This window comes from Dunckerocampus dactyliophorus, chromosome 9, assembly GCF_027744805.1.
Source record: "Dunckerocampus dactyliophorus isolate RoL2022-P2 chromosome 9, RoL_Ddac_1.1, whole genome shotgun sequence".
In the NCBI taxonomy this organism is placed as follows: domain Eukaryota; kingdom Metazoa; phylum Chordata; class Actinopteri; order Syngnathiformes; family Syngnathidae; genus Dunckerocampus; species Dunckerocampus dactyliophorus.
In genome coordinates, this window is record NC_072827.1 from 12107230 (window position 1) to 12134447 (window position 27218).

Here is a 27218-nt window from a genome sequence, read left to right on the forward strand (position 1 = left end):
TAATTTAGTCGGTCAGCTGCTTCTTCTTCTTCTTCTGTTGTTTATTGCCGGCTAGCAAGGAGCTCACACAGTTAGCTAGTTTGCTGGTGGCTATTGACCACGACAGGAAACAGCACAAAGGAGATTGATTGACAATTGTCTACAGCCAATTAGGATGCAGAACACAATGGGCAGGTTCTCCCTTAGCCAATAAGGACTGTTGTGGCTCTATATGTAGCTGGCTATTGTCTACTGTGGGTTCCTAATATACTCGTGCAGGCACAACACATACCGAGACGAGGTGGAGCTGCACTGTCTTCAACTCTCACATGAGTATTTAACACCCTCTACTGGTAGCAGTAGTAAATACAAGAACACACATAAAACAAGGCACCGATAGGCCGCGCTAATACACCACAAGGATGCAGAAAACAGTGCACAATCATACGCTGTTAAAAAAAATGCTAAATTGCATTTTAAAAAAATCTGCAAAATTGTGAATCCGCGAAAGGTGAACCGCGATGTAGCGAGAGAACACTGTAAAGCAGTTTCCACACCCCACCAGAAAGTGAAAGTTAAGTTTGTGTGAAAGTAAAAGTTAGTGTGAGAGAGCAAGAATGATGTATTTTTGTATGTCTGCCTTTTCCAGTATTTTTCTATACAGTCATATGTACGTGTTGCGCAACTCTGATTGTGCTATGTGAGTGTGTGTGTGTACCAAGAAGGCCTTCTATGAGAAGCTATTAGACTGAATCTATGGGTGTAATAATAATATCTAGCAGTGCTAAATGTGTGCAATCAGATGTGCTTTATGATAAATCGTGTGGCACTAGTTGCATTGTTTTTTTGTCAACAGGTTGTGGGTTTATGATTTTTTTTAAGAAGTGGACTACACCCATATGCTTGCAATAACTGTCTGCCCAAACATGTCTAATCCTGCTGAATGAAGACAGTTGTGATGGGAAAGCATATGGCATTCTGTTTGTGTTTGAGTTGTGTTTTCGGGTGTGTTATTTATTTTACAGATGATAATGTAATGTGATGTATCTCTACCATCTGCTCCTTATCATTCACCACTGCATGCATTTCTCCGTGTGGGGAGATTGACTGGTACAATACAACAAAACCAAACGCTTTCCTTTTTCATGTATTCATTCATAAATGCATGCACATATCCTGTGCGGGGTCACAAGAGAGCAAAATCTATCACAGCTGACTTTGGACAATCATTTTAAAAATAAAACAACTACATGAATGTTAAATAATAACAAATATTTTAAGTATAATAAAACAATAATTTAAATTAAAAAATATTCCATATATATATATATTCTTTTTTTTTAAATAAGTCTTAAAAGTCCGAAAGGAACGTGTTTACCGTGTTTACCATCAATTGGTTTTTCGAAGGCTACTGCTGCTTACCTACTTTTAAAAGTAAGAAATGTAATATTTTAATTACTCTATTTTCTATGCCCTTCATGTGATCTGTGTTCTGTGTAATGTGTGAGTGACGTAGGAGTTCATTTAGGTTTAATTTAGGTCCAACTTCCTACGTGGACTGAAACTAGGCTTACATCATAGTGTACGACCCGAACTTGTTTGTCACTCAAGGACCACCTGTATTCAATTATGAGGAAAGATTCGATGATGCATTTCGTTCTGTTCTGTAGTAGAGATGAGTTCTGTTTGTAGGCAGTAAAAAGGAAAACAAATGCACTATATGTGAAATAGAATGACCACAGAGTTAAATGATCAGCTTTCTTTTTGCTGCATTGAAGCGATTCGTAAAAGAATGCTCTCTCGATGTGAGAGAATGCCATTTCATAATTCCTAGGCTGCAGTGGAGCAAGTAAATTGGTTGAAAGGGACAAATAATTATTTTTTTTCCTTTAATGCTTCCCCATTATTAGTTTAATCCCACTGAGCTAATTGAGGTTAAACAGTAATATACAATATACATATATGGTAAATGTCAGATGAATAGGAGATAAGATTTTCTTTACACTAATACAGTCTACTTTGACATATGACTGTCCTCCAAAAGGCCTTTACTTATTGATTTCAACTCAGCACTGCAGTCTGTTACTTTTCGCGCTATGTTTGATGTTGTTTGTGTTGTGATGTTAAGACTGGTGTTGCACGTTCCCTTGGGGCAGAATTACCAGGCGTGAAAAAACACACATACTCTTACTATAAACATAGCAATCACTACAGAGCATACGATTTACTTTGTAAAGTTTATTTTGGCACATGACATGACATCACATGACATTCTGGCCATCTGTAGTTTTTATGAATTGGTCATATGTAACATCACACAAACATTATTGAATGTAGCACACAGAAAGGTAAAGACTACAAAGGTACATCTCATATGCATAAACGCATGCTCAAGCATATACAGTATTACGAATGGCTTATGCTTTTCTATGGGTATTGAATCGATCGCAACGCAAATGTTCAGGTTGTCTTAAAAGATGTTTCACCTCTCATCCGAGCAGACTTCATCTGTTCATGCTCATAGACTAAATAGGACAGCTGTCGTCTGAGAGTTTGGTACAGGATGCAGTAGGTATTTATACTCTAAGGTAGAGGCATGCCCCAAACAAGAATGATGTTTTGTGGTGCAAAACAACAGTCTTTGCAATACAATGGAGCAAGGCCTCTGCAAGCCAACAGCAGTCGTTAGTATTCAATTTGTTTGTAACAATGGCACCTGAAACCAAAGGTATATTGGGTTTGAGAGGCTTTTAGTTGGTGTGAAGACCCCACCTCGTTCAGACATGGTTTCTCAACCCTTCCTCCCTCCTTTTTCAAACCATATGTCGTCTCTGTTGAGAAAAAGAGTGTTGTTCGTCTTTGAGGTACAGGTAGATACATAAGTCTTGACCTGAGAGCTAGCCTGTCTGTGTTGTGACATGCACCTGCTCAGTGGCTGCTTGCTTTTCCCAATATATAATATACACTCCTGATTAAAATCTTAGACCAGTTGAAAAATTGCAAAAATTTACATTTTGCACATTTGGATCATAATGAGGTTTTAAGTAGAGCTAAAATATGCAAAAACAAGAAGGGGGAGTGAGACAAAAAGATTCAAGAGTTTTATTGTCATACGCATAGTAAAACAGGCAGCATGCAATGAAATTCTTATTCTGTTCATTCTCCCAAGAAAAGAAAGAAAACACAAAAGAATAAGAACATAAGAAACATAAATACCAATAAATTATAAATTAAGCAACAACAACAGAAGAGACATTAACACAAATAAATAATACAAATAAATAAATAAATAAATAAATAAAGTGCTATGAGTGTGTGTTGCGTGCGGCGTGTGCGAGTGCTTCGTTGAGAAGCCTGATGGCCTGTGGGTAAAAGCTGTTTGCCAGCCTTGTGGTCCTGGACTTCAAACTCCTGTAGCGTCTGCCTGACGGTAGGAGTGTGAATAATGAGTGTTGTGGATGTGTGCTGTCCTTGATGAGGTTGTGTGTTCTGCGTAGGACTCTAGATGTATAAATGTCTTGCAGTGAGGGGAGGGCTGCCCCAACAATGTTCTGTGAGGTCTTGATCACCCGCTGGAGTGCCTTCCTATCACGTGTTGTACAGTTACCGTACCAAACAGTGATGGAGGCGGTAAGGACACTTTCGATGGTGCATCTGTAGAAGCAACTCAGGATTGTGGTGGACATGCCAAATGCTGGTGTTGTTCTGGGAGGCCACGCAATCGTAGGTGAAGAGCGTGTAGAGGAGTGGACTCAGCACACACCCCTGTGGGGTCCCAGTGCTCACAATTCTTGAGCTGGATGTGTGATTGTGGACTCTGACTGACTGGGGTCTGCCTGTGAGAAAGTTAAACACCCAGTTACAGAGGGAGGGAGACAGGCCAAGTGTGAGGAGCTTATTTGTGAGTTTGTGGGGGCAGATTGTATTAAAAGCAGAGCTATAGTCTATAAATAGCATTCTGACGTATGTGTCCTGGCCCTGTAGGTGAGAAAGGGCTGTGTGGATGACAGTGTTGACTGCATCATCCGTGGACCGGTTCTGGCGATATGCAAACTGTAGAGGGTCCACAGTTGCCGGGATGCTCGTTTTGATGTGGGTCATGACTATTCTTTCAAAGCACTTCATAACAATAGGAGTGAGTGCTTAGGGCGATAGTCATTCAAGCAGGTCACGTTGCTCTTCTTGGGTACGGGCACTATGGTGGTGGACTTAAAGCAGGTCGGTACAGATGCTTGTGCAAGCGACAGGTTAAATATGTCAGCAAGCCCATCAGCTAGCTCTGATGAGCAAACCCGAAGTGCACGTCCTGAGATGTTGTCTGGGCCTGCTACTTTTCGTGGGTTTGTTTTGTTGAGAACCCTGCGCACATCAGCTGATGTCACCATGAGAGGTGAGTCCTGTGTGCTCCCCAAGTCCAGCCACCCTCTCTGCTCATCAGGAGTTTGGGTGTCAAAGCGGGAATAGAACTCATTCAGCTCACCTGGAAGTGTGGTTTGGCTGGACGTGGCTACGCTACTCTGCTGTCGATAGTCTGTGATGTGCTGGAGCCCCGCCCACATGCGCCGAGGGTCTGAGGTGGAATAGTAGCCCTCCAGCTTCTGTCTGTACTGCCTTTTGGCCTCCCGTATGGATCTCCTCAGGTCATATCTGGCCTTTTTGTAGTCCTCATCGGTGCCCGTGACAAATGCAGTCGAGCGAGCACGTAGCTTAGCCCTTACATCACAGTTCATCCACTGTTTTTGGTTAGGGTATTTTCTGTACTACTTGGTGGTGGTAACAGTCTCTATACATGTGCTAATGTAGCCAGTAACAGCAGACGCGTATTGATCCAAATCAACAGTACAATCTTCCCTCCCCGCTGCAGTTTTAAACACATCCCAGTTTGTGCAGCCAAAGCAGTCCTGAAGTACTTGATCAGTTTCTTCATTCCACACTTTAACTGCTGTACGTACAGGGGGAGCTTGTTTGAGGACTTGTCTGTATGTTGGATAAAGGAATATAGAGATGTGGTCGGCCTTTCCAAAGTGGGGTCTTGGAACAGCCTTCAAAGCACCTTTCATGTTGCTGTGGACTTGGTCCAGGATGTTATTTTCCCTTGTGGGAAAGCTTACATGCTGGTAATATTCGGGGAAAAAGCATTTTGAACTGGTAATTTAAACAAAACAAAACAAAAAAAAACTGAAATAGGTTGTTTATCACCTGATCAAAAGTTTAAGACCACAGGCTATAAGAGCCAAAATCTGCTCAAAATGTTCATTTTCTGCCAGTCTTTTGTGGCCGGATTGTCGAGCTGCATAAGCAAGGCCTCTCACAGCGTGCCATCGCTGCTAAGTTTGGGCGCAGTAAAAAAGTAATTTTACATTTTTTGAAAGATCCTGAGCATTATGGAACAAAAAAGTCAAGTGGTAGACCCAAAAAAAATCACACCTGCGCTGAGCCGGAGGATCCAATTGGCTGTCCATCAAGACGCAGGGTGGTCTTCGACCGACATTAAGGCCCTTACTGGTGCCGACTGCAGCGCAATAACCATCAGTTTGCATCTGCAGGAAAAGGGCTTAAAAAACAAAAAATAAATTCAAAGACCTCGTCTCTTTCAACGCCACAAAACTGCCCGTTTAGACTTTGCCAGGGAGCATTAAACATGGGACATTGAAAGGTGGAAACAAGTTTTATTCTCTGATGAGAAAAAAATGTAACCTTGTCGGTCCAGATGGCTTCCAACGTTACTGGCATGCCAAGGAGATCCCACCTGAGATGTTTTCTACCCAGCACAGTGGAGGGGGGTCCATCGTGATCTGAGGTGCTTTTTCATTCAGTGCAGTGGAACACTGGAGCTTCAGGTGGTGCAGGGTCGTCAAATGGTGGATGCGTACGTGCAGATGTTGCAGCGGGCATCCCTCATGACCGATGGCCCTCGTCTGTGTGGTAAAAGCTGGGTTTTTCAACAGGACAACGCTGCAGTTCACAATGCTCGCTTGATCAAGGACTTCTTCATTGAGAATAACATCACTCTTTTGGACTGTCCTGCATGTTCTCTTGATTTAAATCCCATAGAGAACTTTTGGGGATGGATGGCAAGGGACGTTTATAAAAATTGATGCCCTTGGTGAAGCCATCTTCACCACTTGGAGCAATGTTCCCACTAGCCTCCTGGAAACACTCGCATCAAGCATGCCCAAACCAATTTTTGAAGTGATTAACAATAACGGTGGAGCTACTCATTACTGAGTCCTACTGAGAAAATGTTTTGTTCTGGTTTGGAAAGTTTTTTGTTAATTTTTGAACGATGGTCTTAAACTTTTGATCAGCTGATAAACAGCCTATTTCAGTTTCATTGTTGTTTTCAATCAATGACTTTTTCAAAATGTTTTTTGTGTCACTCTCCCTTCTTGTTTTTGCATATTGTAGCTCTACTTAAAACCACATCAAGATCCAAATGTGCAAAATGCTAATTCTAGCAATTTTTCAAATGGCCTTCAGATTTTGATCAGGAGTGTATAAATCAGTGCATTCGTCCCTTTACTGGACAGCGTACACCAGATTGTTTTTCTTTGAATGGGGTATCCGGTCTTTGGGATGTACCAGCCTTTGTGTCCGGGTGTTGCCGGGTTTGAAGTGTACTGGAATGATGTGTTGGTTAATTCTCAGGTTCTCAGTTTCTCAGGTAGACCTGCGTCTCAGACATGATAATATGCATTCTAACAAACACACGAATAACGCGTGGGGAAGAGGAGCAAAAGAGCTGTTTACAGACAGGTCACACTGCAGGGACACTCGGTGACATTTTCAAAAAGAATGTCTTCAATTTAACAATCGTGGTCCTTCAGACTTAATTAGGAGTGAGCAAAAGAGAGAAGATGATGATTGTGTATTATCAGGTCGCAGACAAACCACCCTATTTATGCCGCATAAACACCCTCACCATTTTGCGGCTATTTTATTCATCCAGACAATGCTTTTATTTCCTCTCAGATTTTCCCCGCCCGCACATTCATTACTTCGCAAATACTATTCAATGACAATATTTGTCATCACACATGAGAACATTTGTAAATTACCAGTCATTTAGCCGAGGTTTTGAAATCATCCTCCTACTTTCATGAATGCTAATCATACCGTATGACAGAATTTGAATGTGAAGCTTTTTGTTTGTTGTCGCTGCAGTGACTGCATTAGCATTTGCTTTCGCAGCCATCACAAAGAATGTAATTGTGAGCTCTTTGTGCGTACAGTAGGTCCCCTGACTTGTCATTCAGCTCAGTGTACCAATTGACGACTTTAATAATGACCAATGTTAATAGCTGCGAGTTCTTCAGTCAAAAATATTGTCATTTAAAAGACTGCATCTCCCCTTTTCCAATCAAAAGCAAACAAAGCCCTTGTGTGTGGTTGAAGACAGCACACTGGCTGTACGACGATTTATACTGTATTTATACTGTAAACAGTTTATATTGTATAGCTACACAGAACTTGCAAGAAGGCCTTTTTGGGCACCTAAAGTCCACAGCAGCATAAATGCATACCTACTGTGATGAAAATGACTTGAATTTTTGTCAGTTTTCCCTTAACGACCTTTGTCCCCAGACGGAAAACAACATAACTAATCAAAACGAAATGAACTGACAGTTGGGTCAAAGAATAAATACGAGACCATAATGTTGGCATGAATCAGTGATTCATCGATTATCCAATTAATCGACAATATTGTGGGTATTTGATTTATAGTTTTTTAATTTAAAAATGTAAATATCGTCTGATATAGTTTTTAGTCATCTATGAAAGTAGTTTTTAGTCAAATATGAAAGCATGCCTGTAATTATAATCTGTGTTTTAGGCATAACAAGATATTCACACACATCACCTTGAACTACTTTTTTTGTGAGGTAGGGCTGTCGGAGTTTCCACCATCGAAATAATACCGTACGTTAATAATAATAAAACACGTTGCCGTACGTATCCAACGGGGAGAAAGAAGGGGAGACATATGGACACATTTGACACTATGGAGAACAAGACATTGTGTAAACCATACGGCATGATTTTCATCGCTAAAAACACAACTAAATCTGAGCGGCATCTGCAGGAGAGGCATCCTGACAAGCGTGGAGAATCAGTTATAATTTCGATGTGTTATGTTTACCGCTGTTTTATCGCGGAAAAAAGATGCTTCGTGTTATGCAGAGTTGATTTATTACTTCATACAGTAGTTGTACCGTGTCAAATTGTAAAAAAATATAATTCATCTGGGGAAAAAAAAAAGTTTTTAATTTCAGTTAGTGTGAAATGATTTACTTTATATTACCTGAAATTAAAAAAAATCTAAATAAAGTTGGTTTCCAATAAACTATAAAGATGCGTTATCTTTTCCTTTTTTTAGACTATATTTTTTATTTACTGTAATTGCAGTTGACTAAAATGTTTGCAATTTAGTCGACTGAAAGTATATCAATTTAGATGATTACAATTGAAATATATTCTAGTCCAAAAAAAAAAAAAAACTTAATCCATATTAAAAAATGAACACTGGTCTTACGGAAAATCAATGCAAGCATTTTTTGGTGGGATGGAAAATGTATATCATGTATAGAAGCAGAAGTCTATAACAGCTTTGCATAATAAATCTTCTACCCCACTACTGGGCAGCTGTTCTGTGTGGTGCCTTTGTTCTGCTTTAATAAAAGCCTATGTTAATTAGCTAGCTGCCGTCAGGAGACGTAAATGGCAATTCTTTTTATAAGCATTGTTACAATGCAATATCATCTGCACGTTGTATTAACTATAAATTCAGACTGAGCTGCTATACCGTCGCCGTTCAGTTCTGTATGATGCAATGACCTTTAATTTAGTTTCTTTTGCATGCACAGAGTTTTAGTGTCTGTGATGTCTTGTTGTGCTAGCGGCGGTTTCGCATTAAAATAAAACACTCATGTGGGATTTGAACTAATGAGCAGAGGTTCAAATAGAGGTCAGGTGAAAATTTTACAGTAATTTTGTTGCGCTTTGGTGTTAGTGAATGTTTTCTGATTTTGCGTCAGGGGAGCAATGAAGTAAAACAAAAATAGATGTTATTTGAATGTGAGGATTGTCATATAAATTTTAAAGGGAGTAGGATTTGATCAGAAAATAAGGGTTGTCTACCTGCGTGCTCCTGCCTGCACTCTGTGTTCACTTCTGGACATAATTGTTCCCCACAGCCATTTCCTTTCATTTTGCGAAATCTACCACCGTCTGTCCTTCCATGTTCCTGTCCCCCGCCCATCACCTCCTCATCTCTTCTATTTCCTTCATCAACATGGCCATTGAGGTTTGCACAGACTACCACTTTCTCACCTCTGTGAATACTCTGCACCAACTCATCCATCATGCTCCAAAATGTTTATTTTTCTTCTAAGTCACAACCAACTTGTGAGACGTACGCACTAAAAATGTTCATCGTTACTCTCCCAATTTTAATTTCTTGATCCTCTCCCTACCCCCGACTCTCGCTGCGACGCTGCTGCCCTTCCTCATCTCTCTGGCTTCCCTCACACATCGTCCCCGTCTCCATCTTCGTTGTCGACCAACAGTAGCATAGTTTCTGCTGGCACCCTGTCAGTGAACAATGCAAATTGGCTGTCGTTGTTAACCCGTGCCACGACGGATTGTGATTTGCATATTTATTTGGTGACGTTTTATGCCAGATACCCTTCCTAACGTAACCCATTTAACCACTCTACAAAGTACACGAGCGCGTGGCTGCTTTCTATATTAAAAATTATTTAGATACAGTCAAACATTGTTTTTTGCACGTCTTAGTTTTCGTATGATTTGGTTTTGGTCGAAAATTTGTGCCATTGTATTGCCTCGGTTTTCGTACAATAGTGTCTGTGACAAAATACAGTCAAACTTCAGCTTTTGTATACTCCAGGTTTTGGATGATTCGGTTTTCGCCAAATTTTCACCAGAATTTTGCCTCAGATTTAGTACACTGTCTCAGTTTTTGTATAATATTGCGCATAGAAAACTACAGTCAAACCTTGTTTTTTGTACGCCTCAGTTTTGATATAATTCAGTTTTCATTTAAAAAATGTCACCAAAATTTTACCTTGGTTTTTGTACATTGTCTCGGTTTTTGTACAATATTGCACTTAACAAACCACTGTCAAACCTCGGTTTTCTTACACGGCAGTTTTCGTGTAATTCGTTTTTGTTGAAAATTTTCGCCAAAATGTAGCCTCAATTTTCGTACAGTCTTGTTTTTTGTACAAAATTGCGCATGTAAAAAACTAGAATTAACCCTCGGTTTTGTACACCCTAGTTTTCGTATGATCTGGTTTTCGTTTAAAATTTTCACCACAAATTTGTCTTAGGTTTTGTACATTATCTCGGTGTTCGTACAATATTGGTGTTACAAATATAGTGTAACAAACTACAAACAAACCTTGGTTTGTGTACACCTCAGTTTTTCTATGATTGGGTTTTCATGATCTCGTCTCGGTTTTCAAACAAGATAACAAACTCCAATCAAACATTCGGTTTTGTACGCCCCAGTTTTTGTATAATTTTGTTTTCGTTAAAAAAGTTTCACCACAATTTTGCCTCAGGCTCATATTATCTCTGTGTTTGTATAATATTGCTTGTCACAAACTACAGTGAAATCTTTGAAATTTGTGTACGTCCGTTTTTCGATGATTTGGTTTTCATGGAAAATTTTCACAAATATTTTGCCTCTGTTTTCATACATTGTCTCGGTTTTTCTACAATATCATACGAAACAAACTACAATCAAACCTCGGTTTTCATATGGCCCGGTTTTCCTATGATTAGTTTTTTGTCAAAAAGTTTCGTACACTCTCAGGTTTTTGTAAAATATTGCACACTGAACAAGCTACAATCAAACCCCCGTTTTCGTATGCCCCTGTTTTTGTGTGATTTGGTTTAGGTGAACATTTTCGCCAAAATTTGACCTAGGTTTTTGTACACTGTTTTGATTTTTGTACACTATAGCACGGAACAAACTACAGTCAAACCTCAGTTTTCACACGCCCCAGTTTTTGTGTGTTTCAGTTTTTGTCAAAAATCTTTGCCAAATTTGGCTCTGCTTTCATCCAGTCTGGGTCTTTATACAAAATTGCATGTAACGAAGTAGTAAGTTTGCCCTGTACTGTATCCTTTTTTACAAAATCGAGTGCCCAAACAAACCACCCAACGCATTAATGACTCACTGTTGGGTAAGCAACACTATTGAAGTATGCATCAACAGTAAATTGAATCAATTTGTCATGTATTAATTAGTTATTAATTAGTTATTAATTCATTTATTAATTGTTATCCACATATTTAATTATTTATGATTGTTTTCCGTCGGTAAAACTACAAATTGTATTTTTTGGACAGTTTTTGTCAGATTATTTGGAGCAAATTAATAAGGAAAATAGAGGTGCCAGTGTATATACACATACAATAATAAAAATAAATAAATAAGTCTGCTTTTACAAAGACAATGCTCAATTTCAACCAAATCAATTAGAAAAACAAAATATTAGAAAATAAGATAATAATAGGAACGCCTCTTTGTCTGGTACAGTGCAGCTCTACCACTGCTAATTACAAATATGCACGCATTTTTAATTATTACCTCTTATAGTTTCCATCATAGCTGAGCATTATTGTCTTTGTAAAGAAAATGTTTTTGATAGACCTCTTTTACATAATATATTTCGATTAATAATGTGTAACTAATAAAGTGGCTGGTGAGTATATGAACGGCACAGTGTTAAATATCACTTACATTTTGTCAGCTTGGTGGTGTTTTACCGGCGTCTATCTTTAAATCAGTAACTTGATGAGCATTAGAGGCTCTCATGTTGTCGCTTTTCAAGCTGTAATTGAGAACAAATGTGAGGAGTATTTAATTGGGCTTGTCAAGCAGGGAGGCGGGTTTGTTGGGCACCTAGAGATCTCTTCATCTTTGCGCATTTTAATTGTTTAAAGAATAAATTATGCAAATTGCAGTTTTTGAGAGTCCTAGTTGCAGCGTTGAACTTTCCATGACTTCTGCTTGGCTTATTTCTGCCTTCGCTCAGAGTTACTTCAAAGCTGAAAAGTGATCAAAGACAGTGGGAAAATATTCCCCAGTGTCGCAGCACCCTGCATACATACATTTATACAGCTTCTGCCTGTCTCGACATGGCATACTCTCTCACTCCCGAAACAAAAGCATGTGACACCGTCTGATGTTTGGCTTTTTTTCTCTCCTCAAGGATAGTCCTGTCAGATGCTGCAACATTTCAACCGATTTCCATCCTCCGTGCCGCATGTGTGTGTGTGTTCTATTTTAGTGCATCAGCCAAACGACTGAATTAGTCATTAAAGTATATGTGCAGCTCATCGTGGCCCAGATAGACTATCATAGGCCTGGAATGAGGAGAGGACTTGTCATAAATGAAAGCTCACTTTGGGAGCTGAGACAGCTGCGATGCTGATTAAAAACGACGAGGAAAAACAGGGGTTATTCGGGGGTCAGCAGCACTGATGACTGGGATTTGTCTCACTGGTGGTTTGCTTAGCTCGCTGATATAATGTACACTAATACTCATGTGTCCAATAATTGAAATGTTCATAAACATGTTTGATCTGACATGTAGAGATGAATGATTTATAAGGACCCATCATTAGCAGGCGATGCTGTTTCAGAAGGCGCTCGGCATTTCTTTCATACGCATGGACGGACTTTATGCATGCAGTGTCATTGATTATACCACATTAACGGCTCGCGTTTGGATGAACCGCATTGGCAGCTGGTTTGCAACAACTCAAGTCTTTTTACCCTAATGTATTATATTATATTATATCTTAATGCTTGAAATACTTGGAAATTCACAATTTCAGCCCCATAAAACAATTGATTATTTTTTACAATAATGATCATTGTCATTATTGTAATTCTGTTTTGTATAATTATTTATAATAAGCATTTATAATATAATTTATAATGTATAATAATAATAATAATAATAATTATTATTATTATTATTATTATTATTATTATTATTATTATTATTGTTATTATTATGATTATTATTATTAGTAGTAGTAGTAGTATTATACACATAATTATTATACACATAATATAATAATATTATATTACAATTATAATTATATAATATATTATTATTAGTAGTAGTATTATTATTATTATTATGTTTCCTAGCGATAATAATAATGATAAAATAATAATAATAATCATTATTATTATGTTGTTATTTGTGGTATACTTATTATTATGATTAGCATTAGTATTTTTATCATTATTAGTAGTATTATTATTAGTATTATTTCTATTATTATAAATAATTGTAATAATGATAATGATGATGGTTATGGAAAATACAAAAAAAATAAAGTCAATAATAATTTTATTTTTGTATTTCAAGCATTATTATTATGTTTTTTGTGTGTTATTGTTATTATTATTATTATTATTATTGCTGTGTGTGTGTAACGGATGTCAGCTGGTGTGCCTCTGCGACAGTACAGTACATTGGTAAACCTCACTGTCTGATGCCTTAAGAGAGAGTTGACAGCTCAGGCTGGGTAGCGCTGCTCAAATTCATGCTCATTTAGCGGGGGAGTTATGGACGCAGGTTCGAGCCTCTGCCAGGGTGCACAGATAATAATAACAGTAATAATAATGATGAGACAGAAGGCTTTATAATGTATCCTAGTCTATATAGTATCACCACTACATCCTGCTGTAAAATATGCGGATGCGAAAATCCCCCAAGATCATAGACCACCTGCTCACCGACTTCCCCGTGGTGGTGAAAACCAAATACTTGCATCGCCACAACAAAACAGCTGCGTGCATCCACTGAAAAATAAGCAAAGAATACGGCCCACAACTGGTACGAATACCAACCTCAGACGGTAACAGAAAATGACCAAGTCACCATCCTTTGGGACATGCCCATTCAGACAGACAGACCATTCGCTCTATTCCACCCTGATATTGCAGTAATCACAGACATGACTGTGGCGTCTGATAGAAATACCTCCAAAAAATGCAGCAAAAGCTGTCAAAACATATAGACGTTGAGTGAGAAGTCGGGATAATATGAGGTGTGAAAACATCCACCGTACTAGTAGTCATCGGTGCCCTGTGTATATCGAAAAAGAAAAATATACACAGGCAAAATTGACATCTACAACCTCCAAAACATCACTCTCCTCTCGACAGCCCACATACGTAAAATAGGAGGGTCAAACCTATGAATGAAGAGCTCCATCGACCCCTAGGATCTAGTCTGTGACCTTATGAGCAGAAACACTGACAATAATGGAGAAAAACAATCTTAAATGAATTTTACTAGTACAGTGGTACCTCGGTTTTTATTTTTGGTCAAAGTTTTTTTTTTGTCTCCGTAAATAAGCCTTTTTTTCCGCAGTAAACTCATCTCATTCACCCTAAGTCCATAATAATTTATAAATCCGTGCTAATACATGTAAAATGTAAAACATACATGTACCACCATTTTTACATGATAATGTCTTAATGCTTCACTAATGTTTTTTTCATCAACCGTTGAGACGGCACGCTTTGTTTGGCGTGTGGTCTTTGAATGCACCATAGGCGAAGCGAAAGTGAAACTTATCTCGACCTTTCTCAGACACTGCCACAGCTTTTTAAAAAAACATGCGTTCGGTCATCTTATATTGTCATTCATGAGTGGTGAGTACCTATGCATTTTATACAGTGGCGCCTCAGTTTTTGTTATGAATTCATTCAAAAGGATCGAGGAAGATCGAAACGGACGAAAATCGTGGCAATTTTTCCCATAGGAAATACAGTAATCCCTCATTTATCACGGTTAATTGGTTCCACATTCAAACGTGGCAAGTAAATTTCCGTGAAGTAGGATTCCTTATTTCTAAATTGAATATTTTTGTAGTTAGAGCACAGAAAACCTGTTCACGACCTTCTAAATATGTTTTTTTAACATCATTAGAGACCTGTAGGAATGAATTAACCCCCCTATAGTCACCTTAACACTTGTATTATCGAATATAATAGACATACTTATTCTTTTTTTACTTCCGATTTCTTTACAGTACTAACCGGTGGCTATTGTCTCATCAGTGTAACATTATTGACACTTAGTGACAAGTATAGAATACTACATAACACAACGTCTTTGAATGTGTCTTCTGCATGCCTTATATTTGTATTTTAGTTCATTTAGCCATTTTAATGCTCAAAAATGCTTAATATAGGAAAAAAGTAAAATTTGCTTGAACATGCATATTTTTGACTATTAACAGGCTGGTATTCAAGCACGAAACATCAATGATTTATTAATTTGTATATTTTTCAAACGTCGTGATTGAGTGAAGCTGCAAAATTCTTATAAATAATTATAAATGAAGAATAGATGGAAGCTGTTGTCGATGCAGACTTTCCCTACATCCTGGCGAGATGGAATTCAATGGTGTTGCTCACCGTCTTTATCAAAGACTATAATAATATAATATAATATGTATAACAAATGACAACAGAATCTGTAGTGGGGAATTAGACTGTCCTCAAAGATGAACAATGTGTTATCTCTTAAAAAAAAAAAAATGGTGTAAATTGAAATGAGGCCGCAGCGTTGCAACTGAAAGCATATTTAGATTGTTGACATGTTGGTTTTCTAAGGTCACAAACACAATATACAAACTATTTTTCCCCGTGTTTTGATTTTAATATTAATGAGTCTATTTAAATGCATGCAATTTGTTAAGTGCTTTGGCAAGGAAAATGGGATTCTGGCCTCCATACAGTATAAGTATAAGTGACTGGACTCTTCCTCACCCGATCCTTCCGTATACGAGCAGCAGCAGTGCAGAGATGGAGCAAATGACCCCAGGGCACAAAAGGCTTTAACTAGCAGTAGGTGTCTCAGTCTGCCGGAATGAAACTGCCAAGCCTGTTAGTCACACTGGTAGAATGGCGGGTGCACACACACACAAGCACGGACGCGCACACACGCATGCACACTGTGGAAAGACTTAATCCATCTATTGAAAGCAGCAAACGGCGATACCAAAAGTGGGTCAGGTTTAGAGAAGACTGTGGTGTCGATCCGTTCCCCTCGGATTGGATTGAGGCCTGAACTTTGGCTGAACCCCGACTAGTACAAACATACAATGAAGCTCAGAACTACTCGATGATATCTTTTGGAATTAACACTGACAACCTCCTTGATTAGCTTACAGTGGTGGCCTCTGATATAAAAAGCAGGGAAAGAATGAGAAACTGGCAAATAGAGACAATCTGCATGGATCGCATTCTACTTATGGTGGAAATGACAGGGTGAGGAGGAATAGGGGTGTCCTTTTTTAATATGATGCTGTTATACCATGACTATTTGTTACCTACAAGTGTGAAAGCACAAAAGCAAGAGGTATTACTACATTACCCCGTGTCCATGATATTTTTAAAAACACACATTTACCCCAGTCAGATGTTAGAAAAAAAAATCTGTCCACACCAGTGGAGTTTTTAAAAAACGCAGTAATCCCTCACCACTTTGCGTTTCACTCTATCACGGTTTTTCAAAAATATATAAATTAATAAATCCTCACTGATTTGTGGTTGAATAAGACCTATTATTATTATTATTTTTTATTATATTAAATGCATATTTAAGTATTTTCAAGCATAAAAAATGGCTAAATGAATTAAAATACAAAAATAAGGCATTCGGATGATGCATTCAAAGACATGCTGTGATGATATGTAGTATTCTGCACTGGTTACTAGGTGTCAGTAATGTTACATTGATGAGGCAATAGATACCGCAGGAAGTACTGTCCAGAACAGGAAGTTAATAAAGAACAACAAGGAACTCTCCCAATTCTATAATGTGTGAGTCTATATTATGTCTTATATTTCTTATTTTCTCTTATTATGTCTACTATATTGGGTAATATCAGTGTAAAGGTAACTATTTCATGTCTAGAAGGCTCTAATAATGTTGAATATCATATTTTGACGGTCATAAACAGGTTTTCTATGCTCTAACTATGAAAATATTAAATTGATAAATAAGGAATCCTACTTTGCGAAAATGAATTTATCACATCGGGTCTGGAACCACTTAACTGCGATAAATGAGGGCTTACTGTATTAAATGTCTCGTTTGTTGCTTAATTGATTCGTTAGCAAGATTACACAAAAACGACACATCTGAGTTCCACAAAACTTTGTTCAAAGTGCTTATAATTTTTTTATGTGAAGACACAGATGTTTTAAATCCTTTTTAATCACTATGGGATTTTGCCCAAACCCAAGTCTGAAAATGGTAATCCCCCACAAAAATCCCATTACATTTTGGTTGATTAAGCTACAGATAAAGTAGTAGCCAGCCTGACAGCGAATGGCAAAAAGTCTGGGAGTAACTGATATACTTAAATTGCCCGCTCCTCACACTCCAAACTTTCCTGCTAGCTTGAAGTTGACGATCTCCTCCGATTTCTGATCAACATTTGCAGTAAAAGTGATGGTTGGAATTACAGTAATCCCTTGCCATTGCACGCTTCGAGTTTCATGGCTTCACTTGGTCACGTTTTTAAAAAATATATATATAAATTAATAAATCATGTTGTTTTGTGGTTGATACGGCTTATTATTGGTTTAAAAAATGCATATTCAAGCAAATTGTATGTATTTTTTGTGCCTAAGTTAAGCATTTTCAAATATTTTACTGCAAGTAAAATACAAATGTAAGTCATTCAAAAGATGCATTCGGAGACATGATGATATGTAGTATTCTACACTGGTCACTAGGTGTCAGTAATGTTAGATTGGTGAGACAATAGATACCACAGGAAGTACTGTCCAGAACAGGAAGTTAATAAAGAACAACAAGGAACTCTCCCAATGCTATAATGTGTGAGTCTATATTATGTCTTATATGTCTTATTTTCTCTTATTATGTCTACTATATTGGGTAATACAAGTGTAAAAGTGACTATAGGGGTGTTATTTCATGTCTAGATGGTCAAAAACCGTATTTACAAAGTTCTTAACAGGTCCTAAACAGCGACGCTCTAACTAAAAAATATTCCATTTATAAATAAGGAATCCCACTTATAAATTCACTTATCACAGGAACCAATTCTGGAACCAATTATTTTAGATAAATTAGGGATTACTGTGTTTGATTAGATTCAGATGCAGAACACTCATTATTCAATTACAATTCTTCACTAGCGAAAGAAGCGAAGGAGCTAAATGCTGAATGCACAATCCAGGTCTAAGCCCGAATAAACACATTTTAAATAATAAAGTGTATAGGTACTCACCACTGATGATAACAATAATGATGATGATGAGCAACAGATGAATCCGAGTCACGGGCTGGCACGATAATCACGCTGAAAATACGAGGCCCCCCTGCAGAGCTGCTGGGTTGTCCCGTCCAGAGGGAGATCCACTGTATTCCATAACATCTAGAATGTAAAATGGCCCACCTGTTAACTTATACGATCTTATCATCCATGGCCCAGGAAGTAGCCTGCTAACTGACAAATACAAGTAAGGTGCTGCTCTCATTTTTTTCCATTTTCATTTGAAGCTCGGAGGTGGCCCGTGCCATACTGAATACTAATCTTACCTTTGATGTCCTAAACTTAAGCAGCTTCATCATTTTAGTTTTTGTTGGAGACATTTTATTTGTGTCATGTTCATTTTGTATGCCGACCTCCTCCGTCAGTGAGGTCGCACGCAAATAAGTAAGCAGAACACCACTGAATGTCTCTCGGAAACCATCAACGTATTAAACAAATACGTTACATCTTTCTGTGAGGCTTGAATGTTGGCAGGCATGCTGCAATATTTACACTGTGTGTGTCTTGCCAAGCCTGTTGAATAATGGCAGTACATAGATAGAACTAATCTCACTGGGGCAAACATCTTCCACTTCTGCATTCAGATTGTGTTCAGTCGTTCAGCAAGGGACAGCATGGTAATAGAAAACACGGGCACGAAAATACACTTTCAAAACTAGTGTATGTCTACATTTTTAATGGCAATGGCATCATTTATACTTATTATTTATAATATGTTTTTACTTGTATCCCTGCATATCATTTTTTACCATTTGAATTAATTTTTCTCTAGGTCTGTTCAGCTGTCAACATGTCTTCAAAGGAATCACTTTAAAACTTTCATTATTATTTGTAAATTTACCACAGGACCGTTACTCTTCAAAGGTCGGTCAAACAATCTAAAATTGTAAAAATTACAGACCTGCCAGTATGTCAGCATTGTTGTACTCTGCTTTGTTGGTTTCAGTTTGTGTCTGAAAGCCTGTTTGCCTCAGGCTCAGAGTTACGCAGTGTGCATGAACACACAGTGCTTAATTGGTCCTGCTCGGACATGGAGAAAAGGAGACAGACATGGAGTTGTTCATTGCTGTGTGAGCGTTATATGAACAAATAAGTATGTCTGATGATTATGTTGTACACTAAGAGCTTTTTATATTGACACTATATTGTGTGCTAACGTTGCTCTTCTTACATTGCACTGTGACTAATTAGTGCATTTTCTGAGCTATGAGGCTGTAATTTGCTTCCTAACTGGATGCAATGACTAGTATATATGCAGTTTCTTCTGTTTTATTATTTTGAAAGATTGTGTATATGCACTATGCGTATAATAAGGTGTATACGGTAAATGTTATTACACTCAATCACTTGAGTTGCACCAGCAGATTACTTTACATTATTTAGTAAATGCACAGGTTAAAGAGTAAGTTACTTTGAGCATTAGTATCTGTTTATTTAGACCACACACACACACACACACACACACACCCACAATAAAGCTGATGAAAGGATTCTCAGAATGGGGTCTGTCTATAGTGTCCCAACTGGAAACGCTCAAGGTCGGCAGCTCTGAAATGATATCCAATAATGCTTGGAGTTGTTTTTTGAACAAGGCAAGTGCCAATAGTCTCTGAGACAAAATAACACTCATATTGTGATATGTGAATGTAGCCGTGTGCCAAAGTAAGAACAAGCGACACCGCCGAGCATGCGAAACACTACATGTGGGTGCATGAGTGTGTGCTTATGCATCCTTATTATCCATCACCACCTGCAGCTAACCAGGCATCTCTTCCCACCCCTCACATTAAAGCTGATGTTTGCTTGTTGAACAGCCATCGGCAAAGACCGTAGACGTGATTTGTACAGCAATACGGCTTATTTTATGGGGGATTCTCTCTGCCTCTATCACTGCAGCATTCTCTTGGTCTTTATTCAGTGACAACACACAATGAAGTTGCATCTAAGAGAGAACAATGGGAGTATTTTGTTTCCTAAGCATTACAACTTTCTGACGTACATTTTGGTTGAGACACTCAATTCATTTTTAAATAGGTGCTTGAAAAAAAGACACCTTGCTTTTCCCAAATCTTAACTCAAACAATTACATCTGTCTGACTTAAATGGGGACAATTTGGGGAAGGCAATTTTCTGTTAGACCATAAAGGTATGATTGAATGAACTTGGTGTGGAAGAACGTGTGAGCCCCGACCTCAACCCCATTCCTTTGGAATGAACTACAACAAAGGCTGTGATTGCTTTCGACAACATTTCCAACATTTCTTTCCAACATTTGGGACGTCAGGCCTCATAAGTGATGTTCGGGATGAACAGCCTAGCAGAAGTAAAAGTAAAATATTTTGCCACAATTATGTAAGACCAAGAGGAAAATGCAACATTTTGAATTAATATTATTTGTATTGTATTACACAGAATATATTACAAATTATATAACATAGTGTACATAAAAGTGCACATTATATTTGCTGTATTTCATTTGTCTCCAGGCCAGTATTTGGACATTCAAAAAATAAATAAATAAGTCAAATAAATAAATCATTTATTCAATAAATTATTTGAATTAAATATGTCATGTGTAGAACATAAGTATTGTTGCACTTTTTGTGGAAAAAAAATCCCCCATTTTTTTTTTTATAATAAGATGTAAAATTTAATAAAACAATAATATAATACAGACACTACACTTGATCTTAGCCAAAAGGCAGAGAAGCGAGAAGACGTGGGTTTGAATCTCCACTTGGGCATCTCTGTGTGGAGTTTGCATGTTCTCCCCGTGCGTGCGTGGGTTTTCTCCGGGTACTCCGGTTTCCTCCCACATTCCAAAAACATGCATGTTAGGTTAATTGGTGACTCTAAATTGTCCATAGGTATGAAAGTGAGTGTGAATGGTTGTTTGTCTATATGTGCCTTTCGATTGGCTGGCGACCAGTTCAGGGTGTACCCTGCTTCTCGCCCAAAGTCAGCTGGGATAGGCTCAAGCTTACCCCCTGCAGCATAAGGATAGGCGGCATAGAAAATGGATGGATGGATGGATGGATGGATGGATGGATAATATCATACAACCTGCAGAGATGGCTTCTAGAGGAAATGCCAGCCTATTCATGCTTAAATTTTAATAAACTGTAGGAAACAACATATGCGAGGGGTGGGGTCATCTGCTCCTGCGAGGGACAGAGACGATGAAGGGCAGACTCACATGCCTAGTCACCCAGGGCTATTTGAATCAGATGATAAGCATGTGGAGGACATGTTTTTGCTGCTAAGAGGCCTCTAGCATAAAATCATAACAAGTCAGTGTGACATTAATGTGTATCTTTGCACAAATGCATATGTATGATAGTGAATAAGTATAACTACTATTAGTAAAAATCAAGTGATATAATGGAACACAAACCATGTTTTCCTGACATGCCTGCCACAGCAGCAATGGTCATGTGACAGGAAGCATATGGCAAGTGAGCAGAGTTATCTCCATGGAATCAAGGGAATCAAACAAACAAATCAAATTAAGGTCAGTCTTTGCAAACCAAGAGTCGGTTTCTTGGGTCTTATTTCCAAACAGCTCCTATTTTCTTTGAAAGTGCAAATAATGACAGTAATGTCATATTGTACAGCTATTAGAATACATAATGATCTTTTTAAAAAAATGTTACACACCGTGTGTTACAATCAGTGATGCTCAGAGGTAGGTTTTCTCGACTGTTTATCTGGGTGTTGAGACACTATTGTCTGCAGCAGTTTTCTGATTGTGTCGATGTAGAATTTACTTAACAAAGCATCGAAACGTGTTATTACTACATCTATTACAGTATTCTTCGCTCACATTTTTCTCCATGCTGCATCACATGCATCACAGCTCATGCAAAACAGTCATGGCATTTGGAGTGCCCAGTGTAGTCTGTCTCCTCCACAAATTTATATGTCAAGCCTCCAAACTGTTTTGCTTGACTGCATGGCTTCAAACACACATGTCACAGGCGGACCGTCCTTGTGAGTGTTAACAGTAACGGGACAGGATCAAGGGCAGCGATTAACATTATGTGTGCTACGGGAGACCACGAGACCCCGGGGTGTCGCACCCAAATCTCTGTACCCTTGCACTGTCTATTTGATGTCTCTCAGACATGCAGTCATACAGAATCGATGAAAAGGCCACTTAACTGGCCTCTGTGGTTCTTTCTCGGTTTCTTTTTTTTTTGGGATTCTTGGAGTCAGCCCGTGTTAACAAAAATGGCATTGAGTGAAAGTATGTGTTGCCGCTGTGCTTTTCAACGCGCTTGACAACAGACGAAACACTAACAGCTTCAGTCTGACAGTTGCAGTGGTGCAGAAGGGAACGTGGCACATTTACAGACCTGACAACATGTACGCATTTTTCCTACACGGCATGCATTTTGACCCTTGAATACACTTAAAATCCTCGAGCTGTGGCGATGCAGACCGTTAAGGCTGTGATTGGCCAGTTTGTAGTAGATTATTTCCTGTCTGTATACGACTCATTCAGAGGTCGTAAAGCCCACCTCCGGAAACGCCTTCTCCTCCGAGTTTGTGTCAACATTTTCACTAAAAATGACACTCCCCTCCCCTCTTTAAATACCTTTTGCTCGCTACGAAAGATGCTAACAAGCCTAAAAGTCGATGAGAATTGTGTTTGTTTATGTCCTGCAGCATACTATAGAAATAAAATTAAACAAAAAAGGAAAAATAATAATGTGACAATGTAACATTATAATAATGTAACAAGAAAAAGCTGAAATGTTGACCATAATAACACAAAGTTTCATCTTTAAATATGAATTACTTTTTTTAATCCTTTTTACTAAAAAATATCACAGTGCCTACAGTGTGGGAGTACAGTCGTCCCCCGCCACTTTGCTCTTGAAATTACCCGGCTTCACCTTATCATGGTCTTTGACAATATATCCATCCATCCATCCATTTTCTATACCGCTTCTTCCTCATTAGGGTCGCGGGGGCATGCTGGAGCCTATCCCAGCTGACTTCGGGCGACAGGCGGGGTACACCCTGGACTGGTCGCCAGCCAATCGCAGGGCACATATAGACAAACAACCATTCACACTCACATTCATACCTATGGACAATTTAGAGTCGCCAATTAACCTAACATGCATGTTTTTGGAATGTGGGAGGAAACCGGAGTACCCGGAGAAAACCCACGCGCACACGGGGAGAACATGCAAACTCCACACAGAAATGCCCAGGGGAGAATCGAACCCAGGTCTTCCCGATCTCCAAGCTGTTACTGTGTGGGCCAACGCGCTAACCACTAGACCACTGTGCGGCCTTTGACAATATATTAGTTATTTAATCAGCGCTTTTTTGTGGTTGACTACGGCCTATTCTTATATGCCTATTTAATCAAATTTTACCTATATTTGGCCAAACAAGTATTTTCAAGCATAAAAATGGGCAAATATAAGGCATTCAGAAGATGCATTCAAATATGTTGTGATATGTAGTCTTCTACACAGGTCAGTACTTGTCAGTAATGTTGCATTGATGACACAATAGCCACCACAGGAAGTACTGTACAGAAACTGGATTTAAAAAAGGAACAACTATACAGAACTCCCCCAGTGTTAACGTGTGAGTCTATATTATGTCTCGTATGTCTTCTTTGCTCTTATTATGTCTACTATATTGGGTAATACTCCTGTAAAGGTAACTATAGGGGTGTTATTTCATGTCTATAGGGCTCTAATAATGCTAAAATAAACTTACTTAGAAGGTCATAAACAGGTTTTCTATGCTCCAACTATGAAAATATTTGATGTATAAATAAGGAATCCTACATCGCGGAAATTCACTTATCACGGTCGGGTCTGGAACCAATCAACCATGGTAAACGGGGGATTACTGTACTACTGTAATTAATATCTTCAAGGTTGCCAGATCTGCATTTACTTACCATGCCGTCTTATAATTAAAAATTAATACATGTATTGGAAACCTTGCTCGATCACAATGACCCAAAATTGAAAAGGCGTTGTGTGATGACAGCTTTTTAAAGTGGCATGATTCAGTAAGCTTATACAAGATTTTGTATTAATGATGGGAGAGTTGGACAGCTCATCAGTCTGTGAAAATGATGTCTCATGCTTCCGGAAGTGCTCATTTGCAAATTTAAGCCTGATGAGTCATGTTATTGTCATTTTGGAACACATCCCTGCCGTCAGTGAAGAAAAGAAATCTATTCATAAAAACACTGCTAACCAATTTCGTCGGGCAGTCAGCTGACATCAAAGTGGGGCTTAAAACATTGCTGAACATCGACAGAACCAGTTGAAGCAAAAGCAGCCTTGTCGGTATAGTTATCCAACTCTTCATACACTGATGTGCCCATCCCTCTGGAACACTGTAAACCTGCACACATCAGACCACTTAAACCTTGTCCATTGCTTCGGGGTATGAACTTTATGCTCCCTACCAAACCATAAACACTGCTTTAATTCCAATTTCTTGGCACATTGAAGAGATCATATCTAATTTACTTGCATTTCTTTCTATTTCACAATCCTCGTTGGTTTAAATGGATAGTTCGGATGTTTTGACATTAAATTCATCCCCATCAGCAGTGACTTTCCCCCCATGTCGTCCTGTGAGCTGAGTTCTGGTCGTTTTTTGTTGTGGAGGAAAGTAGTTGCGGCTAGTTGCTGGGGTCTCTTAAGTTAAGCGTTTTGCTTCTCAAAACAATATGCGTTCAAAAGAGTAATACATTTGCATCACAAAACCATTGCCCACAAAACAGTCAGACAACTCAATCGCTCAGGTGTTATTTTGTCTCCGTTTGTATCACTGCGTGCTGCAGCTTCTCCATTGTTGTGTTTGTGTTTCACAGCGTGCAGTGGTACGAGCACAAGTCTTGTTTATTTTTTAAATAGCTTATTTTCTCTTATTATGGCTACTATATTGAGTAATATGATTGTAAAGGTGACTATAGTTGTGTTATTTCATGTCTAGAGGGTTCTAATAATGTTAAAAACATATTTAGAAGGTCGTAAACAGGTTTTCTACGCTGTAACTATGAAAGTATTTGATTTATGATTTACTTTGCGGAAATTCACGGATCACGGTCGGGTCTGGAACAAGTTAATTGCGATAAACGAGGGGTTCCTGTACCACAAGAAGTTGCTACATGTGGATCACATGTTACAGGGTCAAGTGGCACCTCTAGGCTGACATGCATACCTTGACATAAACGGTGAAGAATGTAAATCCAATGAATTAGTTCCACAAATATTAACACAAAGCACATTTTAGAGAGAATAACTATAGCTTCACATGCAAAAAACAATGCAAAATACATATAAATGATGAATTTAATGGATATATGACAACATTAACCACATACAACATTTAACATCACTTTTACCTTTTCTGAAAACACTTTCGAGTTTTCCAATGACTTCTTTCTTAAATCCTTTCTCACCTTTCTTATCAAAGTGCTGGCACTTCCAACTTATTTTTCTAAGACTTGTGGTGTAACTCTGTTAGTTTCTGGCAGTTATAAAGAGACGCTGTGCTTATTGGCATTCGTGACACTTTGGTGTAGAGGACAATTTTCACAAATCTGCAGTTTCCTCCTCAGGGGGAGTGATTCGGCCTTCAATCATATGCCTGAGGAGACACAAGGTAGTCCTGTTCTCTCACATCTCTACGGGGATCCAAGCATGCAAGGAGGTTTTACCTGAAGAGGAGACGAGGCAAACTTTAGAAAACAAACTCCGTCATGTGCAAAATAATAACTTGGGATGTTTTAGCACATCGGTGGCCATTACGTCGAGCTCCCGGTAGATTGCCAAGGTAGTTTTGGTAAATCGCGTAAACGTCACTTTGTAGTTGTCATATGACATCAGTCAGCTGACATGAAGCTCCCCTCCTGATTTGCGCTTGCTCCCCCGCAGCGTTTCAAGCTACACACGAAGATGCAACTTTCATCTTTATTATTCCGATTATGGATGAACTAACTCTGCGGTAAGATGTCTATATCTATAACAAAAGTTATCTGTTCACTTGTAGCGGCTAGTTACGTCGAAAAAAAGTGTATTGTTTACTGGCTTTGCTTGGCATCATGAACTCTACTACAGAAATCAGTGTTTTCTACACGTTCGCTTCCTAAACTATTATTTCATGATGAAATTGAAAATGCGACCCTAATGAGGAGAAGCGGTATAGAAAAGGGATGGATTGATGGAAGTTATGCCATAACACGAAGGTGGTGTCTGTGTCGATCTCGCTGCCACATTGTGTCTTTACCAATACCTTCAATGAAGGTAAAAGTAACCTCCATCCATCCATCCATCCATTTATTTTCTATGCCGCTTATCCTCATTAGAGTCGCGGGGGTAGGCTGGAGCCTATCCCAGCTGACTTCAGGCGAGAGGCGGGGTACACCCTGGACTGGTCGCCAGCCAATCTTAGGGTAAAAGTAACCTTAAATGTTCATTTATCCCTTTCATTCATCATTTATATACCTTTAGAATCGTTTTCAGCATGTAAAACTATTATTGTAAAACTATAAAGACATGTTTTGAGACTTGTGGCGCTAACTGAGTTAGCCGAGTCAACCACTGATGGATGACATCACAGGCGTGGCGCTGACTTCCGGTTCCTGTTTCCATGTCTTAGCAAGCTAATAGGTGCTAACAAGGACGTTTTGTGTTAAAAATACATTAAGAACACAGTTGGACTCACGCAGTGTATTAATAACACGACATGTCGCACGCCATATTGGACGCTAACCGGAAAATGTATGCCAACCGAGAGAACGTTTTGGCCTAAATTTTCTATATTAACCGAAAATATGCTAACTAAGGGCATATGCTAACCAAGGATTCACTGTATTA

At 38.6% G+C, this 27218-nt stretch overlaps 1 protein-coding gene and 1 pseudogene across 4 annotated transcripts in view; one reads left to right on the plus strand and one right to left on the minus strand.

Moving 5' to 3' along the window:
- Positions 1 to 27218, plus strand: part of epha6 (eph receptor A6) — a 245183-nt gene that overhangs the window by 104315 nt on the left and 113650 nt on the right. The gene's annotated exons all lie outside the window — the stretch shown is intronic.
- On the minus strand, positions 20988 to 21065 carry LOC129188254 (U2 spliceosomal RNA; annotated as a pseudogene).